Raw genomic sequence first — 12,052 nt, forward strand, 5'->3', positions numbered from 1 at the left:
TCAAGTGGATCCTCCTTATTACCCTTCTGAGTGATTGTTAAAAGGAAGCGACAGGAATGGATCTCGGATTTAAAGAGAAAAAAATGTTATATATATATATATATATATATATATATATATATATATATATATATATATAAAAGAAAAGTTCAGACTTTCATCTCTGAAGACCTGATGTCCAGTGTCTGATTGCCTGCTCTTGTGAAGTGGCTAAGTTGCAGAAGGCCTAAGGTTCTTCAGCTGTGCCAACGCACCCAGCCCTTCCGCTACGTGAACATACAGAAGCAGAGGTAAGGGCCAACTGCAGAATCGCCCCTCACCTGAGGGAGGGCACATTTAGAGGGGGCAGCTGTGTTCCATCTTGGGCTGTTCTGTTTTAATGTGAACAGTTGCTGGGGTTTATGGGGCGGCACATATTCTCTGGGGTGTGATGAGAATGGCAACGGCATCCTTGTCTCTATTTTGTGGTTCATGGAATACAGAGCTTATTAGGAACCACTGGGGGGCACACTTCATACACCTCTCAACAGTTATTACAGCTGCTTAATGTTCCTGTGCTGGCTGACGGGACTACAATTTTATCCACTTGTCAAAAGAGAGCACTGTTGAATTTTACTGAAGAAGAAATGGATCTAAAATATCTTAGTAATTCAGGCTTCATGGTGCCAAAGACATTTCTCCCTTCAGCTTGTGCTTTAGGTGTAGCTGACATTAAGAGGCTTTTATTTTGATAGCACTGTTTTAAATATATAAATATTTTATGCTCCAGAATCCACTCTCAGTTGTTATTGTATACTCTGTTGGATACTGCAGTGCAGCTTTGATAATGGCTGGAGACAGTGAGGGGGAAGTGAACGCACTATGAACTTAAATTTTGGCTAATAAAAAAGACGCTAAATAGTTCACATCCAATGTGCAGTCTACAGGAACAGAACTTCAACACAGTGAATTAATGCTAAGCTGGGGCTAGGAGGCAAATTTACACCAGTAAACTCCTGACCCAGTAAAGAATCCCCCCTGTTGCATGTACTTTGGAAAGCCTCGGCCATGTCCAGATGTGGTGCCGTTGTTTTGGGAGTTGTCACGTTCATGATCAGATGGCTTGTTCAGCAGTATGGTATAAATGAAGAGTGGAAAGATAAGCAAAGCTTTTGCTCCATTGTTGACACACAGCAGAATAACAGTGTGTCTGAGCAGCTGTATGGAAGAGCTAATGATGGTAAAAGCGGGAGCTGTAGCCTGTCTTAAGATCAGAACAATAAAACTGATTGTGATCCTACTTTATATTCCTATGTAGCGAGTGTTTTCATTTTAATTGCACATAAGCACAGTGGGAGTAGGTTATATCTCATCCATTTATTTCTAAACGTATACAGAAGTACATTTATTTTCAGTGATGAACAACAGATGCAAAACTAAGTTCGTTGCCTCTCAACTGAGCACTGTTAACATTTAAGGCAGTGATTTTACACATGGCATCTCACTTTTGCTTTACTGATCCACAGCACTACACATGATATGCTGTCTACTTCAGATGTGCTGAGAATTCAGACGAGTTCTCAAGCAGCCTAATAGATACTCTGATAACGTGCGTTCTGCTGTCAGGCGCCTACCCACTCCTATTATTGCAAAGGAAATGGAAAGTGCTTTGTAAATCCACTGGCACCAAGCACATATATCGGGTGGACTGATTCCCTCGTAAGCTGAGAAATATATAATGCTTTACCATGCTTTAGCAGATTCACTGAACTGAATCTTAATGCAATTTTTTTCATTTTGGACAAAAATGACTGGCTATTATATTCAATTTGATTTATTCATCTTCCATTCACTCAAACATTTATTTATTTGTTCATTTATTTTGTTTGAGTGAGTCACCACACTGAGCTGTTATGGGCAAATAATGTTCCTCTATAGCAAAAAGGAGCTAATGCAGTTGTGTATCAGCCAGTGGTTAGACCAGGCAGTTAACTAGTAAGCCAGGTTGGTAGTAGGCAGTCTTAGTATAAATGCATGGAAGAATGGCCTTTAACCCCAAACACCCCGCCCCCCCCAGGCCACGCAAAAGATTAGGGACAACACACAGGGAATGCATAACACAGACACATGTACACAGGACACCAGTGTGAAATTACATAAAGGGCCTGAAACAACTAGGCTGGAAAAGGCCAGACAGGACACTGCATTTAGTGGTATGCATACAAACAACATCCAAAGTTAAAAACAGTGGTCAAGGTAATATGTGGAACTAAACAGATTAGGCACTGTGTTCTACTTGTTTTTTGACATGTGCATGCATGTCATCTCCCAATATGCACTCTGAGAGACAAGGTGTGCAGGAGAGCTTGGAGACTCTGATTACAGCTGCCAGATCAGACCTTCAGCAAAGCTTCCTGGAATATATATATATATATATATATATATATATATATATATATATATTTAAATTCAACAAGTTGCAAATAATTTAGAGGCTTCGAACTTTGAACAAGAGTAGCATTTAGTAATAGATGCCTAAATATTACAAACAAAAAGTACAAGTTGCTCGATTAAATTATAATACATTTTAAATTAGGGTCAATTATTATTCAACCCCTAGGTTTAATATTTTGTGGAAGAACCCTTGTTTGAAATTACAGCTATTAATCATTTTTTATAAGACCTGATCAGGCTGGCGCAGGTCTCTGAAGTAACCTTGGCCCACTCCTCCATGCAGATCTTCTCCAAGTTGTCTAGGTTCTTTGGGCATCTCTTGTGGACTTTGATTTTGAGCTCCTTCCACAAGTTTTCAATTGGGTTAAGGTCAGGAGACTGACTAGGCCACTGCAACACCTTGATCTTTTGGTTTTCTTGGCCGTGTGCTTTCGGTCATTGTCCTATTGGAAGATTAAATGACGACCCATCTTAAGATCCTTGATAGAGGAACCAAGGTTTTTGGCCAAAATCTCCAGCTAGGCTGTGCTATCCATCTTCTCGTGGATGCGGACCGGATGGCCGGGCCCCTTGGCTGAGAAGCAGGGATGTAGGGATGGTATTCTTGGGGTCGTATGCAGTGCCATCCTCTTACCAAATGCCCCAGGTGTGGTTGGCACCAAAGACCTCGATCTTGGTCTCATCAGACCAGAGAACCTTGAACCTGTCTGCCTCAGAGTCCTCCAAGTGATCATGAGCAAACTTTATACAGGCATTGACATGAGTCTTTGAAAGTAAAGGTACCTTACAGGCTTGCCTGGAAAGGAGACCATTGCAGTGGAGTACATTACTTATGGTATTTATTGAAACCAATGTTCCCACTGCCATGAGATCTTCGCAGAGCTCCCCCCTTGTTGTCCATGGGTCAGCCTTGACCATTCGGACAAGCCTGGCCTCAACACAGAAGGAAACTTTGAAATGCTGTCAAGGCCATGGAAGGTTAACAGTAGTTCCATAAGGCTTCCACTTTCGGATGATGCTCCCAACGGTGGAGACAAGTAGGCCCAACTCCTTGGAAAGGACTTTGTACCCCTTTCCAGCCTTGTGACCCTCCACAATTTTGTCTCCGATGGCCTTGGAATGCTCCTTAGTCTTTCCCATGTTGTATGAGTGCTGTTCACTTGTTTGGGGTGGGGCTTTTATAGTCAGAAAAGGCAGGAAAAAACAGAAAATTAATCCAAGCATGTGAAGCTCATTGTTCTTAATACCTCAATTATTTCTTAATACTTGAGGGAACCAATCAGAGTTCAGGTGGTTCGAGGGGTTGAATAATAATTGACCCTCTGGTAAACTTTGCAAAATTTAAAAAAAAAAAAAAAAAAAAAAAACGCAGAGAAAGGTGTGTTTTTTTGTTTTTTTTTGCTGCAGTGCATTTCACATGTCCAGGCCCATCTACAATCCAAATTTTACAATGCTAAGTTAACTCCAAATATAAAATCTGCAGGGGGTAATTGCATTCATTTATATTCATTTGCATTCATGTCAACACAACATGAACCTTTTTGTTTCACAATCTGAAACATTATAGTATTTTCAATGCTGAATTAAAATCTGATTTAGAATCATACATGGTTTTTAAATTATAGGGCAATTAATGTTACATTTAAATATATTACTTATTCATATTTAAGGCTGTTATTACATTTATGTACAAACTTAATTCTAAAATGTACAATGTATGATTTGGCCTATATTTCATCTAATTATCCAGGAGTACCTCTTTAATTTATGATTTAGTTCTTCTTTAACTGTAGCCCAGGGTCTGACTGCTGAGTCTGCGATCGGTGCTGCCCTGAAAGCCCTTGACTTGAAGGACAGGAAGTCAGGGTTCAGTAACAGGACGGGAAGCCCTTGGCTATAATTTCCCAGCCTTCCTGTGCAGAGTGGGACTTCTTTTGACACCTTTCTATTTGCACTGTCACTTTAATCATATTTCATATTCCATTTTACGTGAATGAATTAACATGCGGGCGGGAACACATGATTTGTGCGATGCTGATTATTCTTGTGTCTCCATCGGTGTGGCCAAAGGGTCATTTTTTTAAATGTCTGACATGGACCTTACAGAGGTCTCCTCAAGCTGCTTGATGGGGAAGTGCTCTGTTGCTCTTCATTCTAAAAGGTGTTTAATTGCCTGTTCATATATGCTTGGCTATTTAGTACTGCATTTAGTGTGTTTTCAGCAATATGTACATGTCTGTCAGTCTGCACCAAACAAATAGTGAGAATATTTTTAAAAAGAGGTAAAAGATAAGAGGTAAGAGCTGTCCTAGTCTGAATCAGTCAGTCAGACAGACAGACAGACAGACAGACAAACAAAAAACAGGCCTCCGTATTAATGTGATAAGTGCAAACTGTTAGCACTAGGATTGATTGGCCTCTGACATTTAAAAACACCACATCCAGCAAGAAAATGTGGTGTTTGATGATGAAAGAAACATGATGACCGGTAAATGATGAAAGCAGTCAGCATCCTTGCTAGTAAAGGGTAAAGGCTGCACTGGACAACTACAACCACAAAAAAGAAAGACCTCTGTCACGGGTGATGTGCATGTCCTAATATCCAGATGTCTAGTGATATTGTCTCGGCCGGGGCAGACATTGCTATGACCTCTGCTGTATCCAGGTGACTGTAGGAGAGATGCCCTCTCTCTTCACCTCCAAGGCTGTGAGATGAGAGAGGCACTGGATCATCGGGGCACCCAGCTAAGTGCAAGCTGTTTGCACTGGGACTGAATGGCTTGGGGGGCGCGTTGAGAACATCACAGCTAACAAGCAGACCAGTAAATAATGAAGGAGGCTTCAAGGAGTGTCCTTGCAGGTAAGAGGTAAAGCTGGATTAAGTGCTTTCACAGGTAGCACTGAGCCCAAAGCTGAAGGCAAGGCTGGATGAGAATGCAAGGCATTGGTTCAAAACACTCCTCTATCTAGTAGGTCACCTGGCTCACTCAATCAGGCTGAGGCATCTGTGGAAGCAACGGCATCTCAGTAGGAAGGTGCACAGTAGCTGACACCATATGACACTTTCCTTTTGGGCCGAAAAAACATTTTGAGGATTTCTACATTAAAACCCACAGTCAAATGGCACTGTAGGTCTGTAGGTGCTTTCTTACATAATTCGGGTTGTCACCTAGCAGTAGTCATGACAGCCGTCTAAACAATGTCGATAATTGCTTTAATTGTGAGTCTCTTTAGATTATCGCTTTGCTGATACTGCCATCAACTTTAGAAACACAAGCTCTCAACATGCGAATGTTTCCCTCTCTCCTCAAATGTAGTAGCCATAATAGGAAACCACTCAAAGCATTGCTTGCGGATAATCTGCCTGCTATAACCAGCATCTGCATTGCTAGCACACTCACTTATGAGTCCATAGAAGCACTAATTATCAGCAACCTCAGAAGGCTAAACTGATCTGTGTTGTTGAATGGCAAATGCTCTAAGTAAACATTGCTCATAGGAATGTATGATTTCATACTTAACTGATCTCATGCCACACTGCAAGTTGTCATGTTTTTCAAAATTTTCAGAATTTGCTGGTGGAGCCGCAAGTGTATTGAGTGAAATCTTAATTATACAGGAATTTTACATCTCTTACTTTATAGACAAATATTAGCAATGATAAACTGGTTTTCAGTTTATCAAAACATGTCTGTTGTGATGCTCTAGGTAGGCTTCTCTAGGTTTTCCACCAAATCTATTGGCTAGTCAGCATTTGTCATGCTAGCTGTACAGTATTTGACTTCCTCACAAGTGCACATTGCCTCTCTTGAACTGTGAAAACAAGTGTAATCTTGCTATCTCACAATGCACAAAGACTTGATTTTACAAACACTGGTGATCTGAGCTTTAAATAGAGGTTTTAATCATATTTCCATATGTTAAACACACTGAGGATACGAGGGGGAGAAATTACTTTAGGGAATCTTTGGAAATCCAGTTAATTTGCTCCCTGGCCAGAATAAAGCCCCGAGCTCTCATAAATTACCATTTCATTAAAATTCAGAAGGCAAACAGATTTAAATATTCATAGGTTCCCTCCTCTCTTTGATTAGATTTTAATTACATGACTTTGTCTTAAACAAATGGGGAGGGGGCCATAGCAAAAAGGAGCTATTTGTTTTGAGGGATAATGAGTGTACCTGAAAGGTATAGGCGTTGTGAGGAAGGGTACCATTCACCAGTGGAGACAAAAAGACCCCTGTGGCCCTTTGCTTTGTCTCGTTTGTTTCAAGAAAAAAAAGGGGGTGAGGAAAGAACTGGAAGTCCTGACTCCAAAATGTTAAACCCTGAGGATTCCTTTGCAGCCTGTCAAGGAGCATCAGGACATTGCCTTGCTCTTAAGATGTGATTGGTGCTCAGTGTAGCTCGGTGTAGCTCCTGCCTTGCCTGTTACCTGCCCTGCTGGAACTTTCATGACCTCCATCAATTACTTGGTGCGATACATGATTTGGTCAGGGTATAAACATGTCAGCTTTGAGATTTTTTACTCCTATAAGGAATTGAAATATGCATGTAAATCATGGTGGTATTAGTTCCCTGTGTTGCCATGCCTCAGACAAGATGCATGTGTCATAGATGACAGACATCTGCTACGGTCACAAACAAAATGAAATAATTTTTGAAATTGCAGGTTTTCTGTCTGTGCCTTCAATGTGTCTCTTTTTAATTTCTGAAACTCTTATTTTGTTTTGCGTAAATTATATATAAATATAGGTTTCTAGGAATAAAGCTGGAGTAGGCTATATACCTTTTAAAAGGGCCAGCTTTCCACAAACCTTGAATTTATATATTTACATGATGTGCAACTTCTTCTGTCGATAAATTGAAAATCCCTTCACGTTAGTCTTTATTATTCTCCACAGACCAAGCCCAGCCTTGGGCCCCATGCGTTTACCTAGGCTTTTGGGAAGCCTGGAGTGTCTGTCACCTCTAAATGAATTGTGACCTGCTCGATTTAAGTCTCCACATGGGAGCAGTGCGCCAGGGGCAGGGTTTTACAGGAACTGGGACATGGCTCATTAATTCCTATACACAGCGAGGGTCCTGACGTGATGCGATCCAAGCCGCTCTCCTGTCCTCAGCCTGGCATGTTCAGAACTGCAGTAAGTGTAAGGCGATTATGTATTATTGTAGCATTTTTTTGAAGCCATGATTCACTGATTCAGTGACAGTAGCGCATAAGGATCCCACGCCAACAAGACATCCCGAGTAGGTTTATTCATATTATACAGGTGTAACACATTAATGCACTCTTGCTGCAGAATCTAGCCAAGTTTTGATTGGCTGGCAGTGGTCTGGTGTTTTCCTATATCGAAACATATCATAGTAATGGTAGTATGCAAGGAAGTGTAGTACATCCATCAGAGATGACTATTTTCATATCATGCCACTGGCAAAACATATACAACAAACCTCTGTTTTTTTAAACACTGTTAGGTGGTCTCCTGATGTTGGAAAGTAATGGACTTTTTATGGAAGTATACTTTGTTGGGTATTTTCTCTTACACATTATGTAGTTATATGCAACATATCTCAATATTGTAACTATTAGAAAACACTGACTGAAAACCTTTGTCAGAATTAGAATAATTATCTTTATACCACGGTTATGATGGAATATTTTCCTTGCTTTAATTAATGTTGAGTTTTTAGTTTGTCAGTTTAGTTGAACATAGAATTGTTATTATTTTATGGTAAACACTTTTGGAGAGATTAGGTATTAATAAGATATTATAATGACTGTGATTCCTATTATTATTGTCATTATTATTATGATGATGGATATGGTTTTTATTACTGGCTTTTATTATTAGGATTTGTTTAGGACTTGTGTAATTTCTCTGTTAGTGCTGCAGTTTTCAGTGTCACACTGTACCAGGCTGTGCAGTTTCCCCATTAAGGTACATCAACTGAAGCTGCTGCTGCTGCAGCAGTAATTTTGACACATACATAAAACCATATTTCTAAGCATATTCTGGAGCTGTGTCTGTCTCTAAACACAGTTCACGTTTATCTTAGTGATGGGATAAGAGCTCATCTCTGGATTGAGGGTAAGAATTTAATTACTTTTTGTGCAGATGACAAGAAAGATCTTTGGCTATGAGTTTGACTAATGTGTATAATGAGATTTATTTTATTCTTGATATATTCTTCACAAGGCAGATGGACATATCTTTACTGTAATTGCACTGTTTTACTGTAGGTGTGCTATATTTCAGTTACAGCACAATTAAAGCTGTGTTAAAGTTGTATTTATGTTATCAAGGCGGTTTGGTTTTGTCAGTTAGGACAAGTTTTCACACTATGTATAGCATTTAACAAGTATACTAGAGATATTAGATAACTCTTTCAGAAGGGATTTCTGTTTTTATGCATATGATTTATCTGCCATGAGACCTCTAATAGCCTTCCAAGAGCTTAAGGTGTAAGTAACAAAAACTTGAGGTTAGCTGATGCACTTCCATTACCTCTCTGCTGTTTTCCATGAGGCAGCTATCTTACGCTTGCACTGGCCTGGCTGCATGTGATATCGAGGCCATAATAAGGGCCAATAAATGGGCATCTTCTGCTGGTAATTGTGCCTTTCAGGGGATTGCCTGATGTACGTAATGGCCCTCTAAAGCACACTGATTAAGACGACGACGGGCGCTGACTCGTCAGATACGCTTCGGCGTGTTCTATAGCTCAGCAGAACTTTTTTTTTTGCCCTACTTCTTGAGCAGTCTCTGGTTACCTGCTAGGACTGTCCTCCACTGGCTGAGCACACATCAGAGGAAGGAAGGACTCTGGGTAAAATGGAGAAGATTCTGCTGCGTTGGGTTCAGCAGGCCAGCACTCTGTGGGTTTCCAGATGTGAGGTCCCGATTCCTAACTTGTGTGCACCAACGTAAACATTGCTAAGTGATGAGGTCATTAAAAAGTAATCGAAGTGCGCCTGTAGTTCAGATGAGGGTGGGCACTGTCACAGATTGTGCTGCTTAGTTCATTACATCATCTTGATTAATGTGACTCAATATCTCTCCAAGGGGAAAAGCCCCAAGTGTGTAACATAAGCAAGACAAATACAGAGAGCTGGTGCTCTGGATAGAGTTTAAACCTAATAGACTAGTTCACACTGGCAAACGAGATTCTCTGTTGAAAAGCTGTGTAGTACATAACCAGGGTTTTCTATGTCTGGAAGAAGGTTTGTTTGAAAAAAAAATAAAAAAAAATCAGGATATCTATATCTATATCTATATCAAATATAGAATTTCTCAATTTTTCTTATGCATGGCCGGGGTTCTCAAAACCACTCCTCTCTCTCCATGTGCTGTTTTTTTGTCCTTCTCCAGTAAAACTGCCTGAGCTTGGGAAATGCTTGATGCTTAGCTGAGGAGCTGAACCATATGTGCTACAACTGGGAAAACAGTAAGTTATGTGATGTGTGGGGGGCCCTGGATTGCACCGAGAACCACTGATACAAAATGTATTAAAGCACCATTAGTTGTTTAGGTGTAATAAAAAGAACACAACAAGATTTTTTTATTACAAGAACATGCAAGCTGTTTTTTTTTTTTCGAAGCATTTTGTGTAAATCTGACAAGTGAAAAGCTGCTTCAAAACCAGGAGCCATGACATGAAATGTCAGGTACAACTCTCGTCAAAATGACAACCAGTTCACTAGAATGTCTGCATTTTGAACATGAAAATCCTTCACTTTGCGCTCCACACCATCTGAGGATGTTTTTGATAGTAAAACTGAAAGAGCATCAGTTCATTTGTGAGTCATTTGCCTTCCGCATGCTGCCTTTGTCTTTAATGAAAGGGTTAAGCAACCCATCCTCTTAGGTGATACATTGACCACCTATGCTGTAATCTGGCATATTGCTACACCCACACAGCAATCAGACAAATTCCCACATCATGCTGTAATCAGACATATTCCCACACCCATGCAATAATCAGAGATATTTCCGTGCGCCTTCCATTTTGCTGTGTTCATCAGCATCGAGGCTGCAGCTGATGTACTCCCTGACAGACAACTTCTGTAAACCAGTCATGAATAGTCATAATTTCAGAAGAGCCTTCAGCAGGGTGGTGAAGCACGGTTTTGTCGTGTCTGTTTGGACAACTACACGCAACATTTCTCGAGCACGGGGAGCATGTAGGTGCAGCAGGCACAGAAACACCTCCAGGTCAGCATTTAGGCATGGACCTGCCGAGAGGAGCTTGTTCTCCTGTTATGTACCCGAGGGCACCAGGGTCATTGAGTGTCACGGTCACTTTCTAGATGTACAACCTTGTCCTAATGGTCTAAATATAAACAGTAGAGGTCCAGTGGCATGATATATCACCCTCCCTACACCCAGACTCCATCTCACCCGACTGAGTCCAGATGTCCGTCTCTATGCTGACCTCTGCAGTGTCTCCCTCTGCTGGAAGACCACACTGTCACCTCAACAGCTAGACCCTCTGCTGCTGCTGGAGACTGTGGGTTGCATTATTCAAGTGACAGGAGGCCAAGAGCCCAGAGCAACGTTAGGCAAATCAAAAAATGAGGAAAAGAAAAGTAGGTTAATGGAAATAGCACAGATTACTCTCTCTTTCTCTCTCTTTCTCTGTCACTTGCCTCTTTTAAACACAGTCATCTCTCACTTTCAAGACATGTGCTTTCTTCATCATGCATTTCTTTAACTTCATTTGTCTAGTGAAAGAACTCAGTATAGAGCCCCAGCTACACACAGCTGCTTAGCAGTTGTTCAGCTCTGTTAGTGTATGTCATTATGTAAATGTTTCATTGGAACACTAGAACAAAAATATCGGTACTGTATTTCACAATGAAATACAACTCTTGACAGAATCTAAAATAGTGCCATGTTTACTGTGCTGAACTGTGATCTGAATCATTATACTAAACAATTATGGATGATGATTATAGATGATTATAGTATTGAAATATATAATCAAGATGGTTGTACAAAATACCCATAAATGTCTATAATTGCTGTGGGTCTTGAAATTCAACACCCACAATGTGCAGTCTGAGCAACATGTATAAATATCCAGGTTACACACACATACATACATACATACATACATACATACACACACACACATATATATATATATATATATATATATATATATATATATATATATATATATATATATATATATATAATGAGAGAGAGAGAGAGAGAGTATATTGTGTGTATGTGTGTTTCTGTACACACACAATTTATATATACACCATTTAACATGTGGTATTCTGGAAGTCATTTATTTTTCAGTAGGGGTCAGAGAAAAGATAATTCTCCTATGTCCATAAATAAGTCAAACCTAGGGCCTCATATTCTTTTTGTGTCCCTCCTGTGTTTTCCATTTTTCTTCAGCGATGAGCTCCCTGTGACATCGATTGTGACTGAGTAGCCACAATCTATTTGGAAACTCCACAATGCGCCATGCCACTTGCAGAAGACTAATAGCTTTCTTGCAGTTTATTTCAATGTTTCTCAACCCTCCCCTCTTCTTTCCCAGAGGCCCCCTCTTGTGTTGTGGGATAAGAATAAGAGGAAATAAAATATGGTGGAATGTTTTG

This window comes from Electrophorus electricus, chromosome 9, assembly GCF_041902795.1.
Source record: "Electrophorus electricus isolate QZ-2024a chromosome 9, ASM4190279v1, whole genome shotgun sequence".
NCBI lineage: Eukaryota > Metazoa > Chordata > Actinopteri > Gymnotiformes > Gymnotidae > Electrophorus > Electrophorus electricus.